The sequence below is a fragment of the Amblyomma maculatum genome, chromosome 7 (genome assembly GCF_055883805.1).
Source record: "Amblyomma maculatum isolate TAMU_Amacu chromosome 7, ASM5588380v1, whole genome shotgun sequence".
Lineage (NCBI taxonomy): Eukaryota > Metazoa > Arthropoda > Arachnida > Ixodida > Ixodidae > Amblyomma > Amblyomma maculatum.
This window is the reverse complement of record NC_139350.1, coordinates 100,240,784-100,259,240: the sequence shown is the minus strand read 5'-3', so window position 1 is coordinate 100,259,240 and position 18,457 is coordinate 100,240,784. Positions and strand designations below refer to the sequence as shown.

Genomic DNA, 18,457 nt, shown 5'->3' with positions numbered 1-18,457 from the left:
TACACAGAAGTGATGGGAAGAATTCATTGCCACACAACAAGAGAAAAGTAGGGAAATTGTGATACACGGCTGCTAATATCCTAACTTCATATCATCAGTATTATCAAAAACCCACAAAAGGAAAATAAATAAATTGAAATTTAAATTGCAATTTCTCTTACACTGCCAGGAGCACTGCGGCTCAGTGTGTTCCTGGGTAGGTTGAGAAGCTGCAAGAGAAGGGCACCAGAACAGTTAAAATGAGGTGCGAGCTGCAGGCAAGCTTAAGGTATTATACTAGACAGTACTCACGCATGTTGTGGTCGGTAATCTGCATGTGCCCCTCATCCCTATCTGGTGGCTGAGGAGCTGTGAATACAGAACAAAAATGGAAAAGCTAATTACATCACATAATGCCTAGGTAAAATATAGTGGTGGATGTTGCTCACAGTTAACTTGCATTGAAGTTGCCAGCAACATGTCAAGCCTACCTGAACGTGATAGAGCGTGTGAGCCTTCGAAAAGGAATCGGTAAATGCAATGAGAAAAAAATGAGCAAAACAGAAATTGGCACTAGATCTAAACATTAATTAATAATTAACATTAATGTACATTCCTCTTGTCCCTTGGGATGGTTAGGAGCTGCACCTTCAGGAATGAAATAGAAAATAATGATGATGTAGCCATATATGCTCCAGAATAAGACCTCACGAATAACTATGGGTGACGTGGGGGTAACATAAAAATTAAGAAGTGTTGGCTAGCCATATAAAATGTGTAACTCCCAATAAATGAGTCAGCAGCTTCACCTTTACGCATTATTTCATCTTGGTACTACATTATTACAGCAGATTTCAATTCACAGTGACCATAGCTTACTATCACAAGTTCCAAATACTGTTGCAATTTTTATTTTGTCAGTGGCCAAAAAGATAGTACCATTCTATCTTTGCAAGAACATCCGTACTGGAAATGGTCAGTTTTTTTTCTATTCGCCGCGAGATCGACCTAGAGGTGGCGCCACCGTCACTTCGGTAGTGTGGATCGGCAGCCGGTGGCGCTCGCAGAAACGCACGCTGCGTAGGTCTGCTTCCGAGTTTACGGCGGGTTTGTTGGCGATGAAAACGTGTCTTCTGCAGTATTTCTGCAATATTGCAGAAAAAATTTCGCCAATGCAGCAGAAGAGCAGATTTTAGGAAAACAAAGCACGCAACCACCAGTCTTCTAGATTTACTTTGCACGTTTCTTGGGCTGTACCACGCTCACGCGCCTAATGCTTGGGCCGCCTAATGACAGCTTTGTTTTCTTATCGACTTTTAAACAGTCTGCACGTGTCTCATGCGAGTGAGACCGGCGAATTTAGTGTCAAGCCCATGCAGATACCTGCAGTACTTTAGATTGAATCGAGAAGGCCTGGTTCATTATATCGTACTTGACTCGAGGATTAAGCAGGTTAAATGTAGCATTAGCAGCGCACTGCATGATGATTTGCTTTAGACTGAGTGCACATCAACTCTGGCCCAGACAACCACGCACAAGTATTCCCCAAAAATGAGGTCACGCCGACACTATTCGCCGCGAGATCGACCTAGAGGTGGCGCCACCGTCACTTCGGTAGTGTGGATCGGCAGTCGGCGGCGCTCGCAGAAACGCACGCTGCGTAGGTCTGCTTCCGAGTTTACGGCGGGTTTGTTGGCGATGAAAACGTGTCTTCTACAGTATTTCTGCAATATTGCAGAAAAATATCCAAGGATTTCGCCAATGCAGCAGAAGAAGAGCGGATTTTAGGAAAACAAAGCACGAAACCACCAGTCTTCTAGATTTACTTTGCACGTTTCTTGCGCTGTACCGCGCACACGCGCCTAATGCTTGGGCCTGCCTAATGACAGCTTTGTTTTTCTTATCGACTTTTAAACAGTTTGCACGTGTCTCATGTGAGTGAGACCGGCGAATTTAGTGTCAAGCCCACGCAGATACAAGGGTCGTGCTCTGACCTGCAGTAATTTAGATTGAATCGAAGCAGCCTGGTTCACTATATCATACTTGACTCGAGGATTAAGCAGGTTAAATGTAGCATTGGCAGCGCACTGCATGGCGAGTTGCTTTAGACTGAGTGCACTTCAACTCTGGCCCAGACAACCACGCACAAGTATTACCCAAAATGAGATCACGCCGACACTATACAGGAAACCTCGCAGCACAGGAAAGCTGATTGTTCTCGTGTACAGCGCTGAGTGGATTGAACTTGTCGAGATGCTTTTTGCGGCCACTGTCATAGAATGTGATAGTGTATTAACACATGCGCCACTAACTGTAAATGATTTCCTGAATCCGAGGAAAGTATAAGGGATTTCTGATCTGTGTGATGTTAATATATAACGGTAAATTAGTAAAGTAATTATTCTGTTTTGCAATGCGAATAAATTTCACCCTGTGAGAGAACTTTTACACACTTGACAAAATTTACAATAATCAGCGATTAATTTTCAGTAGCGTTAAAGTGCAAGCTACGAATTACTCGCTTCGAAGACATCGTTATAAACTGCGCATGGGCACTGTCATGTTCTGGGAAGAGATTTTACAGGCTGAAAATTTCTTTATCACTAATTATTTAGCAGTGACTAAATCTTATGTGAAGTAAAATATTAGGGTTGCTTCCAAAACAGATGCCGGATATAAAACCATTCCGAAAGAAATGGAGGTCATCTTATCATGCGACTATAAAAATGTATTTATTCCCGAACTAAACACTGATATTTAAGCCCGCATGAAGCTGTTTTACTCTCCTTGTCAGAATTGAAGAGTTTTGTCGGAAGACAGCACTTCGACGAAAAGGGATTATAATAGGCTACCAGTAAATTGATCTAATTGTATTATGTAATATTTAGGGTAACAATTAGGTGCAGGGAATATGTTTCCCAAACATTCGATCATTTCTCTAAAGCAAAATTTGCTCAATAAAACTTTTACGGATGCACAGAAGCCTTCAACAACAAAAGAAATGAAATGCATATTGGCTCGGGTTTAACGCATGAAAGTGACATCGGCTATGACGAATGATTGCAGAGGCTGGTTTTGGTGTCGTTTTTTTTTTTTTCATTATTAACACCACATTTACCACGTGGGATTGTTTATTGTGCAGTCAAATCCCACAGCAGAGGAACGCCTTTCGAAACGGTTGTAACTGAATCCCCCGTTCTCGAAATCAGCAGTCGAGCGCCCTTACCACTGACACACCGCGACAGAGGTTTAAAAGCAAAAAAAAAAAAAAAAAAAAAAAAAACTCACACAACTCTATCGTGCATATAGATGGCATAGCAGGCATAGAGTGGTCTTTTCAAACTGCATTCTGCTATATGAAGCAGTCTGCGGTGGCACATGTTCTAGTAGCTGCGGTATTCCAAACAGAAACGGGAATATGTGATTTCTGAGCGTTTGCATTAACTTCTATTGACGGTAACGACCTGTTTTGCTTTGACAAGGCGGTAACGACAGTGCCACTTCGTTTGAGACATTGCATGTCAAAGGATATCAAGCGTCGAAGACCGCGATGGATGATGTCCTTATCCAAGCATGACATGCTCGATACGGACAAGTATATATATTTTTTTAATGAAGCGTGGGGTTATAGACTGTTCATATTTATTTTGCAAGTGGCATATAGGTAAGCAAAAGCTCACGGGAACTGTGAAGTAAACAAAAACACTCTTGTACACGCCGCATGCGCGGGCGTAAATCACTGCGGGCTGGCACGCGACGCGAAAACGCATCCACACTGAGTAGGTTTCGCCGCTGAGCCGCAAGGTGGAGACTCTGCTCGATCTCGAGGCCAATATTCCTTTAAGCAGAACAATAAAGAAGCTACTTTTTTTTATTTCCTCCTAGTGACATAAGCGGTTTGCTTAGAAGCATAATAAGTCAGCTTATCAGCCTCCTTACTTGACTTTGGTTGCGCGCCGCTGCAGACGCAGGTTTATTTACTGTAAGTAGTGAAATCTGATGAGCCACAATCCTGCGTTTTTTAGGAAGAAGTTTGCTAGAAACCGAGTTAAAGTCTCCGAATATGTCGGTAGTTTACCTGTGAGCTTCAAGAGCATCATTTTTAAGCGTTGCATGCGCTTTGTAGGGAAGGTAGACACATTGTACGAACTTGATTAGTGGATGGTATACCTATTAGGCTTATGGTAGCTGAACTGTCTCAGTGAATATAAGCTGCCAGTTGCAGTGGCGTAGCCAGAATCTTTTTTCGAGGGGGCTGACGTTGGTGCTCAGCCTCCTACATATCGAGATACCTATCACCAACATCTCACCTCTCAAATGCGCCATAAGTCCTGCATGCCCGGATGCAATGATTGCACGGAAGAATAGTACTGTCCGGGGCTTTCATTCCATCGAGTATTCTGTGCATGTGTTGTTTCAGATGAAAATAATTTGCTTAATTTAGCAAATTCAGAACTGCAAATTCATCATAGCCAGTTTTCCAGCCATACAAATAACATTAGTTGGAATACGTAGTCTTCCTGACGGACCCGCAGATGAAATGGTTGCCTGAACTCTCTCCAATGTGCTTATAACTTTGATTGTAATGCAGTATCTGCACTCTAACAAACTGTAGTGTTACGAACAGATGAGTTCTGTCAGCAGACCACTTCGACATACTTTCTACCGGAGCATACATAGCGGCTAAAAACACCGAGATTCAGTGCGAACAAGAGGACCGAGTGGGAGAAGACAGAGCGGTGTCACAAGATCGAGTTTGGCCCGTGGAGGCTGAGCATAAGGAGTCACGCTCCCTCCTATCTTTTTTTTTTTTTTTTTTTAAATTTCTCCACGCATTTCATCTCGGCGTGCTTTGTCAGCTTGCCTGATAGTACGGCTTGTCTCCTTTGTATAGTCCGTTGAACGATTTCAGAAAACTAAATGCACCTCTCGCTTTTTTCATTCCCGCCGATATCTCTTTTTGAGTGTGAAAAAGACATACTGGAGACAAAGTCTAGATTGATTTCCGGCTCTGGTGGTTGTTTTGGTCTGCGGTGCATGACGGTACGAAGAAATTTCGTGGGGGGCTGAAGCCCCATAAGCCCTCCCCCTGGCTACGCCACTGGTCAGTTGTATGAAGCTGCTTTTTACCATAGCAATGCGGGCACTGTTCATAGTTCGCCTTATAGCTTTCTCATAACGAAGGCCGAATCGAATTACAATGAATGCTGTATCAAGCTGTTTGTTCACTTGCAGGGCACTACAACACAGCATAAATTAGAGCAGTGATGCTAACCCTCGGCCCTTCTTACTGCCGCTGTGGCAGCGTCTGCTAAGGAGTACAGGTGCTAAGCGTCAGGGCGCTGGACAAAAATGAGGACGGCAGAGGTCGCGCTTGGATTTTTGAAAAGCAAACCACACCTGTCTATGTCTTTGGCACGCAAAAACACCTGCCATTGCGTACATTTATGTCTTCAATAAGTGCTCACCCGAGGGTTGTTTTTGCTGCGAGATATTCTGTAACTTAGATGCTTATGGACCGCTCTGATTTACTGCGTAGCAGAAGCAATGGGATTTACAAATAGCCGTCATTGCTGGCTTTCGTGCGAAGCCACAATGTGGGAAGGAGGACATTATAGGGAGGAGTAAATAGTAGACAGAATTAAGCCAAACAGAAAGAATGGAGATGAGAAAACTGGAGATTTTAAGTAAAGAGCACGGAAGGAAAAAAATGTATTGCTACTGCAAACCCCACGGCCCTAAATAATCGCATGTATTATCCCTTAGAAGAAGAGCCCAGCCAAAGCTGCGAAACACTAGTTTTAAAGCTATAAAGCTCTACAATTCCATGTACACCCCAGATTCATCTGCATCTAACTGAGTGAACTTGAAAACCAGGCCAAAACAAGCACGCACCCGAAGACTAACAATACATTTCAATATAAGTTGATTTATAGAAAGAAAAGGAGGAGTAACTGTCGCATTTTTCTGTGGACAGTCCCCGCCGCTGCGGCCGGTTTTCCATGCTGGTGAAAAGCAAGCGCCCGTGTACTGTGCGATATCTGTGCGCGTTAAGAACCCTGAGGTGGCCACATTTTCTGAAGCTCTCCACTACGGCCTCCCTCATATCCTGAGTCGCTTTGCGACAGTAAACCTTATAAACCAAACCAAAGGTTTTGGACATATCAACCGTGTCGTAAGGGAAGGGAGCATATGCTAAAACACTGCTAGAAACACGGACAGATAGGAAGACAAACACACATTGCGCTTAAGTTTATAGGAAGCAAAAGCCGTAGTAATTGTGACACCTCTATGGAAGCCTCATTCGGGCTGTAAGGGAACAGACGAAGGTAGAAGTGAAAAGATGAAGAGAGAGAAGTGCTGCAGTGAAGGGATACGGAATAACTTCGGCCACCAGGGGTCTTTACGTGCGCTGACATTGCACAACATACGGACGCCGTTGTGTTTCGCCTTTATCCAAAGGTGGGTGCTGTGGTCGAGTTTGAACACGGGTACTGCGATATATATATATATATATATATATATATATATATATATACACACACTGGTGTTCCAGCTAACTTGAACCAAGGATTTGTGGTAGGCCAGTGAGACCAGTTGCATATAACTGTCAGTCTCCTTGCGCACTACAGGCAATATTTTGTTTTGCAATTACTTAATTGGCTAATTATGCTAATTTTTCTAATTTCATAAATATGGACTTTAGACAAAAAATGTGAATGGGAAAGTTGGAGAGCGCCTTCAGAAACCCCCATTCCAGCAATTGCGATAACGAAAACAACAGGTATGTCTTTTTTTTCCGGGCTCAGAAGAAAGCGCACGAAAAGAAATAAAACCACGTGACTAGCCCATTCGCGCGCCACGATTGTGGTGCTAAACATAGACACTTCTTGTAACCGAATATATTATAACCGAGTGGTATTTATAAACAGTTTACAAACGTGTTTTAAAAAACACGCTAAGTACATCAGCGCTGTTTTGTGAAGGTGGGTTATACAGCAAAACGGACACCATGCACTTAATAAAGCTTGATTATTCGACGAATAATTCAGTATAATAAAATAATCAACTACTTTCATTCTCATTTTGAAGATGTAATGTTATACAGAAAGGTTGAATTATGTCGACATTAAAGGCGAGCCCCATTTTGAAATGTTCTTAATCGGCAGTGTAGACGAAATATCAAATGTCAAAAATTTATATCGGAAAGCTGGTTGGTCTTTCATAAATTATATTATGGTGCCTCTACGCTTGGTATTATCACGAAAATCACTTTAACGTCTTCAATATTAAAAATGCACGAACATCGTCTCAGCAATAAGTATAGAAAAAATGAAGTGCTTTGCAACACTGTATATAAAAAGGGAGACAACTGCCATTAACACATTCTCGAATTTATTGCCAGATAATCACTCCATTGGTTTGCTTTGAAAGCACCAACTACTCGGCGCAAGCTCAGGATAAACTTTAAAGGAAAGATTCCGGCTTTGAAACGTTTCATTATTCCCAAGAAATTGCCCATAACAGGAAGTTCACAGCACTCCACAGTTAGCGCACAATTAGAAGTGATGTTTAAGAAAGCTGGGCTTGATTGGAAGAGAAAGGTTGGAGACCGCATGAGTTTTCATGGCAGAAAAAATAGCTGTGCTGCAAAGCACAGGTTGAAAAGACACACACAAGACACAGTTCTACATCTCTGTCTTCCTTAAGCTTTCTTATTTTCACCATGTGAAACTAAAAAGAATAAAATTGAAGCACAATGCCTACACTGTAAAAAATGTGTGTGAAATTACAGGTATTTTAAAGAACATTCTGTCCCCGAACAGAGAATATCTGTTCTACTTCACTGACCGAAATACGTTCACGAAAAAAACAGTAATTTTCTGTTTTCCAGTCAAAACCTTAATTAAAAGGGAAGCAGTTCGGTACATTTTTGTCGTCTGCTCTATTTTCCACCGTAAACTGATGTTTACTTGGATAGTAGGTAAATGCTGAATAGAAAGCGAAATGGTATGACAATCCCGAAATCCGATGATCGGTTGCGTAACAATTTCGATTTGAACGAAGAGTGGCCCCACACTGAGGCCCGTTATTGGTTGGCTCCCTGCTACAGTGGTATCCGTTATGCTTTTTCCCTCTTGCCTCTTTTTGGTGGCTAGGTTACGGCTGATGCGCGGCGAACTTTATGTGTGCTATCGAGTATTGCCAGCGCAGAGAGATTCGTGAAATGGAGTCAGTAAGGCTTTTAAAAATGGTGTTCATTGAAGAAATTGGCGCTTACCACAATTTAATGGTATTTTAGGCAGAAAAACATGTGAAATGAAAGACGACTAAAAAAATATATATTTGCATCTTTCTTTTAACTGCAGCAGAAAAAAAAAAGCAGAAAACACCGCATAACAGAAAATTTTTAGCATTTTACGAAACGTTTGGTCACAGAAAAATTAAAAACAGAAAAAATAGCAGAACTGAAAATTTCTGGCAGGACAGCTGCCAGAAAATTTCTGTATTTTTCAACAGAATTTTTTTACAGTGTACAAGTTTCTTCTGTAGAAGCGGGCCGCTGGCCTAACAAGGATATATGTCCACCGACAGAGATCCACCGACAGAGATAACTTCTCCTGCGATATTAAGTTGTAGATAGCACATATTTTGATCTCCTTCTGTGGTAAATATAGTTGTCGTTATTGCCCATAGACATGCGGAACCAACGTTAATGGTAGTAATTTGAGAATACCTTTTGAAATGATGAAGGAACGGAGCATGTACAGTGTTCCGTTTTAGGGAGACAGGTAAAATTTTTATACCTTTGTCTTTGAGTCTGCGGTTTCTGATAGCCTTTTCTCAAGTTTTTCGTCCCAGAATAACTGAACACAACGCCCTTTGGACCCATTAGAATCCGGTGAGTGGTGCTGGCAATCGTATGCCCTTTTCGAAATTGACGCTGAAGCACCGGCCCCGGCTTGGTGCTCGACTTTCTTCCTGGAACAGAACCTGCATCTTAATCATGCCACCGTGAGTGAACCCCGAGCGAAACTCGTCCCTCCTCGCCGACAGTCTTTTTTTTTTTTTTTTACTGTCTGTTCCTTAAGATATCAAGTCAATGGCCGTTCAGAAATTCAGTCAGCAATAAGGATTTCATAACTGAGCGAGCAGAGTCTGCGTGAACGAGGAACCCCATGTCAGGGGGGCCGCAGAGAGGAGACATTATTGCTATATTGCGTCAGACTCTTACATGCAGAGCTCGTGTCCCCCATAACTTTTACAGTTGCTTCACCACACGTGAATTGTAAATGTGCCACGCCATTTGAAGGGCTCCACAAGAGGCCAGAAACGACGGGAATTCATGCACTGCAGAATGTACCCGCGAAAGTTTCCTTACGGGATTGAACCGGCTTCCATGGCAATCGTCTTCAAAATTTCGTCGCGTGAAGTAATTGGACAAACGTTTCATTGCCGCATCTTTGTAGCTTAATGTAAACAAAATTATTTTCACTGACCACTCCGACGATGATTCCGTGTACGGCAGGGACGCACAGGAGGGGGAACCAGCCTCTGACAAAGGATGAGGTATAAAATGTCTACGGATTTGTTCTCTTCATTTAGCGCGAACAATATGCGCTTGGGCGTCTTGTTGCCTGCGTCGAAACATATTGTGTAGGTGAGTTGCAAGAAGTTACTAAGACAATAGTATTTAAATAACTCCGACATGGGCAAGTCTTGGACTCATTGGGCGGAAATCCAGTCATAATTTAATACTGTTGGCCACCGAGGTAGACTAGTCACTACAGAAACGATTCCATTTCGCAAGGCCTTACTGTTCCTAAGCTCCCCAAATATATGGCAAGAGTGACGCCAACGCGGTAATATGGTCTTATGCACTTTGCTCACGTGGACGATACACGAGCTGGAAACATACTAGTGTTGCACTTCCAGCTAGACCTTTGGCTGCAGGCACGTCGCAAGATGCCCTTCAGCCAGCAGCACGAAAACTTTATCGACCAGCAAGGAAGTCGAAATCTTCGCAAAAGGGACATTTTCAGACTTGCGAACTAAATTTATACGCTTTCCCGCATCGGCGACATTCTGTCTCCAGCTCAGATGAGAGTAGATGCTGATGTCATCGTCGCCGTCACGCGACGTCAGTTCCTTCGTTTTCGGTTGCCGTGGCAACAGCTACGCGTTCCGAAGTGCATATGGCGTCACGCATGTTCGTCGTCTGCCTCGGACAGGAGGAAGGGGGTTCATTTGGTGTCGGCGTATTAGCAACGATGAAAGACACGCACACGACGCACAACGCAGCAAACAGCGTGCTTGCTGCTTTTCGGCTCGAACCGAGTTTTAGTGTAAGCGACACTTGAGAAATGCCAGTCTCTTACGCTGACAACATAAATACATGCGGGAATAGCCAACTAGTGTGTGTTAGGACCTTTCTAAATCAATAACTCTGGTGGCAAACGTCCCGTTTCTGGGCTAGCCGCCGTCAAGAAGTCATCACTCGATCGGGCGATACACTAGACAGTCGTAAAGTTCTTAGTTAAACCATTTTTCTCGGCATTGTGAACAATGCTGCTGGTATATAATGCGGGATGAACATACAATTTTGAGAAATGCACGAAACTTTGAGGCGCAGTTGTTTCAGCCTTTTGTGACGCGACTATATGTGCACCGGAATACTGCTGCGACACTGGCGCCTCATTTAATTCCCATGTGCGATCCAAATTGTGGATCAGCTGCAGTGCATTGTTGCGGAGTGTTCTATGGAGAACGCGAAGCCGTTTACCGCAAGTAATGTCATTTAAAGACAGCGACTGGAAATAACACTGTGCTCTTTATTTCACCATATATATGATAGGAACTCCTGAGTAAAAATCTTGTAAGGAACTCAAAATGGTGCATTCTAGATAATGACTGCATTAGTTGTGTGCATGTTAATTGGGCTAAATGATCGCTGTTAACTGGGGGATTCATGTTGGTTAGAAGTTTCCGAAACGGTTTCTTGTACGGAAGCCCTCCAATGAATGCATTAATTCATCCTAAATTACAGTGTTCCTTGCTCAGAATAGCTGTTACAGTCCATGGGATGGTAATGGTGTCGGTAACAAGACTGATCAGCCTGCTCAAGAAAACGGTGTGACACCAATGACAACAGTGACTCATTCTATTTTAGTGCAGGCATTGTACATCCCCCCTTGTTCTGAACCCCAAGGCATGCTGCTAAGCTTGTTGCATAGGGCTCTCAGCTACTATAGGGCAGGGGATCTGGGTTTGATCCTGGCCAAATGTAGTGCGAACCTGTATGTATGATATCGGTGCACATGAAAGAACCCCAGTTGGTTGAAATTATTCGAAGCCCTTCACTGCGGCATGTCCGTCATAGCTTGAATCGCTATAGGGCAATAATTAAACCCCATAATCAGGCCAACTCGTTGCCAGCTTTATGGGTATGTCACCGGAAGGTCTACTGTGGACACCTTCAGTAGGGACATTCTGCATCCAGAGTACTACACCCAAACAGCAGAGCCTAACCTAAAACATATTGAAGAAAATACTCTTGAGAGGCCCCTATCAGAAAACAAGTCAGTAAAGCTTATGTACTGTGGAAATCCTACTATACATCATCATTTAGCTAGTATGTTAGCACTCATGGGACAAGAATGCGCAGCTGGTAGTTACAAGTTGTCGAATATTATATAACGTTGGTATTGTTGCCGTAAAATTTGATCAGGCAGGAAGGCAAGTGCAGCTATAGTGCCTCATCACATTTGTATACTAGGTGCTTTTTTGTTATATGGTGTACAGCTCCAGCAGTGCAGGCCAGAGCAAGTGGAAGCACACTGATCGAGTGTTTTATTCAGTCTGGTTTCACCGAAGGGGGCATTTTCGAAAAGGGTGCAATTTAGAGAATTTGTGGGCCCTGCTCTGCCACACTATCAATGTGTGTGGCTGCTCAAGTTAGTGATGAAGCATACTGAACCAAGAGTGCAGGACAAATCGCAAAAGTAGGAAGACTGCTATCAACCAAGTGCATATGTTTCTTGAGCATGATTAAATGCATGTGAAATGAGCAAACACTCAAATAAAACAAAATCAAGACCAAGAGCGAAACAGAGACCTGTCTTTTATGTATCAAGCTGGGCAATTTTCTGGTGAAAGAAAGGAATTGAAGGTTTGGTAATGCAAGATGCCCTTTGCATCGCCCTCAACGGTGACCTGTTTCAACAATGTGATGTACGCTGAGGTACTACTTCAATCCATGGACATAGAAAATTTCCTAGGTGTCCATTATTACATACGAACACTGAGGTGGTATCATGCATTAACAAATCTTTGATTTCTTTGTCATGCCACGAGATTGATAATCTTTATTCATGACTGGCAAGTGCTGGTGTCTTACTCTCGGTAGTCATCAGTTTTTTTTTTCTGAATTTCTTTTAAGATATGCATTTAATGTGGTCACATGGTAAATGGCTTTGGTTAGTATCATTTGGCACCAGGTGCATTGCCTCAGATGCTATGGCTAAGCGAGTGACTTTGTTAAGCCTTTGCCTAACCTTGACCGGCTGACAAGCAGGAATGTGTGCAGAACCGTTAACATGTCAGGATTGGCTGCGTGTTATTCTCTCGACTTGTTTTATTTCCTTCTGTGTTGTGTGCCCATTGCAGTGGTAGTCTTTAGCATGAGCAGGATTTGCGATGCAGTATTGCTGATGTTCACAGTGCTTAGCCAGAATTTAAAGCACACAGGAAAGTGAAGGAAGAAAGCTGTCCATCGGCAGTGCGGTGGACGCATCTCATGTCCTTATCGACAATCTGGTACTCTTCATCAAGGGCTTGCAAAAAAGTTTCATCGAAGTCTTGAGAGCTGCAATATTATTGTAAAGTGGTGTGAAATTATTAAAGGCTTAAATGTAAAAAAAGGCTCACTGGCCCGTATGATGGGATGTCCTGACATATCCAGTTTTGCACATGTTCTGTTGGTGTGCAGTACTAGATTTCATTTCATTAAAGACCCTAAAAGAGATAGTAAAATTAAAAAAATACAGATCCACGGTTACAGGAAAGCTTTTAAGTCTGCAACGAAGTGATGTGAGCAAGTGATTATAGCAACATTGTCTGGAATGCCGTTCCAGTCTGCATACAGATATCGCACAATGTTAGTGAGGAGCATGTCTGGAACCTTACTTTCCTAAGTTTGTTTGGCTTTTGCTGTTTGCTTATAATATAAACTAGATTGAGATAGCACCCAAATATATCTAGACTTCCAGATTTGTTATAAGGTGGAAATCCCTGTGCGTTGCCTTTCTTCTCTCTTTCATCCTAGCCTTTTGCACTACCTCTGCCACGATTCCAGACTTGGTTCAAGGACTGGCATTGGAACTTTGTCTGGGTCACTGCAGCTGATGCCTCACTGCATGGCCAACCCTCATGCTGAGATAGTGGTGAAGAATATGGAGCAGTAAGGGGCTAATCCTCCCGACTTGTTCCTGTTGGCTGAAGAAATCTAGTCATAGAGCACTGGTCCTCTAGTGCCAGCTCATGGCAGGTGCTAATACTGAGCTGGTAAGGAAGGAGCTGCCAAAGGCTGAACAGCTTGATACTTGCAGAACACGCCTCGGTAGCCTGCCCAGTAGCTGCATGCTTAGAGGTCAGCTGGTACCAGGTAGCTTACAGTACTGGTGGATCTGGGCATATGGTATGTGTGATGTTACGTTATGGGCCCAGGTCCGTTCAGGCGCTCTGGCAGGTAACAGAGCAGGTTCACAGATACACGCACGCTTTTCTTTTCTTGACCAACGTATCACGGGCAACACACATGCATACAGCCTAGCTTGTTACCTAGTGGGACATATCCAAACACAAAACCGTCCTACTTATGTTTGACCGCTCGTGCACGCGGTGCCGGTGCAGGCGAGTCCGCCGGTGCTCGGCGTCCGGTTGAGGCAAGACCAGCGGCCGAGGTGTGACGTGGGCTCTGTTCACGCCCAGTCGCCCGAGGACTCTGTAGCGTGGTAGGCCACGCTCCGGCGTCTGTGTTCAGCGTCTGCTTCGCAGTCCGGGGTACTGCGGTGGTCACGCCCGGGTACTGCAAAGGCACCAAAGCGGCAGCACAAGTGCGGCGGCCAGGCACGATGGAGCAGTCGAGCTGCCTCTGAAAGTCGTTCGCAGGCTGGCGAAGCGCTGGGCGGCACCAGACCCCGGACCAGGTGCCGGGCAGGTACTGGCGAGCCGGCCTTGTACGCCAGGCCCAGGAAGATGAACTCAGCTGCCAGCGACGCCCAGGAACGTCCGTCCCGTTCTCTTGCCCGAACAAACTCTCGCGCACTGGCACGCCCCGCACGCGGCCGTACCATGGGCCGCACTTCACTTCTTTTCTAGCAACCCGCACACTCGCCACAATCACCATCATCACAGTATGCTGCAACTTCATTATGAGGCATGCTTTATTTAAGAGATTTCAGGCACGCAATGAAGCAGGTGCTCGAGACCTTGCTTTATGGGATAATTCTCTATGGTGTACATATGTCTCGATCAGCAGTTGATTTTGAAAATACTACTATTAGTTATGTGTCACACATTCGAACAGTTGTATGCTTGTGAAACATTAGGCTTGTATCTTTAAATGTTCTGACTGTTGCCTCGGAATAATTGATCATGAATCCTATATGGTACGTACCATGGAGTCATCATCAATTATTCCATTATTAGTAGATATCTGTACTAATGTTTTGAATGACTGCGCCTCAACCTTGCGAACGTAGCCTGAATTACTGTATCTCTAGGAATCTCTTGTTGTATCTCTAGCTCTAGGAAGAGTTAGAGCACAGGACCTCCTTCGCTTGTTCTAATTGCTCTGTTTCCTTTGCATACAGTATATGCATATAACATGAATGGCATATCTGTGAGGGCATTATGATAATCATGTATAATTAGACAACTTGTCTGACTACTATCCACATCTGAGAATGGACTTTTTTTGCAACGAATTTAATTCCTTACAATCACAAACCACTGGTTAAAAATAAACTATTTTTGCTAAGTGTCTTTCACAGGTATCACATCTCAAAATAACAGCTTGAGGGGCAAGTTGGTGCTGCATAGTACCCAGAAAAATGGTGCAACAAACACAATCACATGAGAAGAAACACAACACAGGCGCACACTACCAACTCTAATATGGATCTGAACACACACTTCCTCTTCACCACTCATCCTCTTCTACACCCAAGTACATCTTCTTCACACACCTCTTCTTTGCCAAGTAGATAGTAGCACTTTCTTCACCGCAGAACATAAACATCGTCCAAGCATGACAGTCACCAATTCTACACTCAAGTATATCTCCACACCCCTCTTCTTTGCACAGTAGCTAATATCACAATCGTCCCAGTGTAACACAACCATCATCCAAGCAGGACAGTCACAAAGTCCACCACATAGTCACACACTAGCAGACAACCACCACACATGTGCAGTAAGACATGTCCATCCAAAATACTTCACTTGTGAAGTCCCTATGTAAAGAAATAACCGTAACCTGCCCAGCATGTCTACCAAGCAATGAAGTACATGAGAATGAGAAGTACATGTACTTGAGGGAAAGAAGGATCAATATAAACAAACATGGCCACAATACATGAGAGGTGTCTAAAAAATAACAGCTTTAGGGCCGATAATAAACTCAATTATTTCCTTTACTCAAGAAGATTCCTCAATAAAAGTAAATTCTTTCCTGCGTAAACACAGCGAAACTTCACTAACACATATGTCAGTATCCAGAACACCTCTGAAATTTCGCGGGCCCCATCTTGTCCCGACTCTTCCCTAAAATATTAAGCCTGCTAAACATTGGCTCACACTTGCTCTTCTGACAGTGCAGGGGTAAATTTGACCCCTTCCCATTTTCTGTGGACTTCTACTGTTCCCTTATTCTATCATTGATACATCTTCCAGTCTGCCCTATATATACTTTACCGCATGTCAGTGGAATCTCGTAAATCGCTCCCAATACACATCCAATAAAACTCTTTACATGCTTCTTATAGCATTGTGCTTTCTTTCTTCTCCCTATTAATGCACACAAACCACCCGGGTAAACTTAACCAAATCAAGGGGCCAAATTAGCATGTATGCGGACGATATAAACCTCTGGATTAACCATGGGAGCGATTTACGCGATGCAAACCCTCGGGCTCTTGAGGAGGGTCGCCACTAAAGGAAGAGGCCTCAAGGAGAGAAATTTACTGAAACTAATCCAGGTATACGTAATAAGCAGAATCAGTTACGCCACGCCCTACCTGGGCATCAAGGCCGGCGAAAAAGAGAAGTTAGACTGCCTGATTCGAAGATGCGTTAAGAAGGCGCTAGGACTGCCCATGGGTACCTCGAGCGAACGACTGCTCGAACTCGGGGTGCATAACACGTGGGCAGAATTGGCGGAGGCAGTGCGAGTCTCCCAATTAGAGAGGCTAAGCACGACCGAGACGGGCAGGGTAATCCTTGCAAAAGTAGGCCTCAACCCAGACAGGGGAGTTCAAAAAAAAGTCACAATTTATAGTGAAATCAGGAATGTCTTGGTAGTCCTCCCCCCTCTTCCCTAGGAATATGCATCCAGAATTTAATGTCGAAAGAAGGGCCAAACGAGCCGAAGCTCTAGAGCGACGGTTCAAGAACATGGGAGTAAAGGAAGTAGTCTATGTTGATGCGGCAAGTGGCAGAACAGGTGCGGCGGTAGCTTCGGTATAGTGTTCTAGCTTCGGTAGTCGATGGCCGAGGGGCACCGGTATCCGCGGCAGCCATCAGAGGCCGCAACATAGAGACTGCGGAGGAAGTTGCGATAGCGCTAGCTTGCGTAGGAACAGAAGCCAAGTTCATAATTAGCGACAGCAAAACTGCCATTCAAAATTTTGGGAATGGGAGGATATCGCCGGAGGCGGCCAAAATCCTCACCCAAAGAACGATAATAGGAAAATTCAGTTAATTTGGACACCGGCTCACGCTGCTGTCCCTGGTAACGAGGCGGCTCACGAGCTAGCCCGAGCTCTGTGCTTCCGGGTAGCCGTCGAGCCCCCCGAACACTGGGCATACGACGAGCGTCTGCAAACTTACGGGGAAATCATCGACCATTATAAATTGGGACGTAGACTGGTACCCCCGCCAGATGTTAGACTAAATAATAGCGAAGCTGTCGTATGGAGGCGGCTACAAACTAATACGTTCATGAACCCGGTCTGGGCGTTTCACACGCTACCAGACTTCAGGGACAATGATCTCTGCTAACACTGTGGGGCGAGAGGGACCCTCGACCACAAAATTTGAGAGTGCCCACAATCGCCAGGGATAGGGCAAAATATTACAAGTAGAGAAGCCTGGGATACCCTGCTGCGAAGCGCGGACCCTGCGATCCAGCACCGCACCGTCCATCTGGCGGAAGAGGCCGCAACAAGCCAAGGGCTACCTGCCAGCCTGTAATCCGCGGGCGCACGACTTCCCGTTTCCGATGGAATTAAAAGTTGTACAACCAACGAACAACAAAAACAAAAACCGGTGGAGGCGCTGCTGTTGCTGCTGCTGCTGCGTTTTCCGTGCGCGGGCGCGCCTCTGTGTCGTCTGCTATTTGTCCTCGTAGGCAAGCAGTCCCAAAATGATGGACAGCGATGACGAGGACCCACAGGAGACCGTAATGAAAGAACATTTGAAGGAGTTGAAGAAAAATGACGATAACTGGACCGGCTTTCTTGAATCCGATGAGGATCTCGAAGAGTTTGAGAAGAAACTTGCATCTGCTCGCGTCCAGTTTTGCACGGAATCATCGAAGACATTCAAGTCCGGAGCCTGTGAGTTTATCTGTTTCATGTGTATTATTATGATAGATTCAGGATCGAGAATTTAAGATGATGTTTTTTCAGCTCCCTGTTTGTGTTGTCGGTAGTATTGGCAATGAGGCGCACCGGCGGGTGCGCTATGTTCGCGCTTCCTGATAAATGGTTTCTATATATAATGAGCATTCAAAAAAGTATCTAAATTTACGCGCTTTAGTGCATTGTAAACAAATGAAAAGATTGGGATATATATGAAATTGCGTCGACGGATATTCAGAATATTCGCTTATCAACACGTCTCACGTGTAGAGAAGAGCGCATTATCCCGCCATTAAGTATAATAATAATAATGTTTATTTTTCCATCACCGTAGGTTGATGGAGGAGGTGGGAATAAAAGCGATTAACGCTTCACTAAGTTCCCACTCCCTTTATATATATAGCTTGCACATCCACGGAGTTTTTTTTTTTATCAGTAGTAATTTTTTCAGGTATCCTATTGTATTTTACCAGATCAGTTTTCAAGCATCAGCTGATGCAGCGTATATGTATACAGTCGCAGATGAGAATGTGTGAAGAGTAAACTGAATGAACTTAATTTCCTCCTCCGTAGTCGATCGGGATACAATGATCGAGATGGAAGTTCACGCAGCATGT

The 18,457-nt window shown here is 44.1% G+C and overlaps 1 protein-coding gene across 1 annotated transcript in view; it reads left to right on the top strand.

The window, feature by feature from the left end:
- Nucleotides 1–18,457, top strand: part of LOC146184119 (uncharacterized) — a 36,695-nt gene that overhangs the window by 7,974 nt on the left and 10,264 nt on the right. The window lies entirely within an intron of this gene.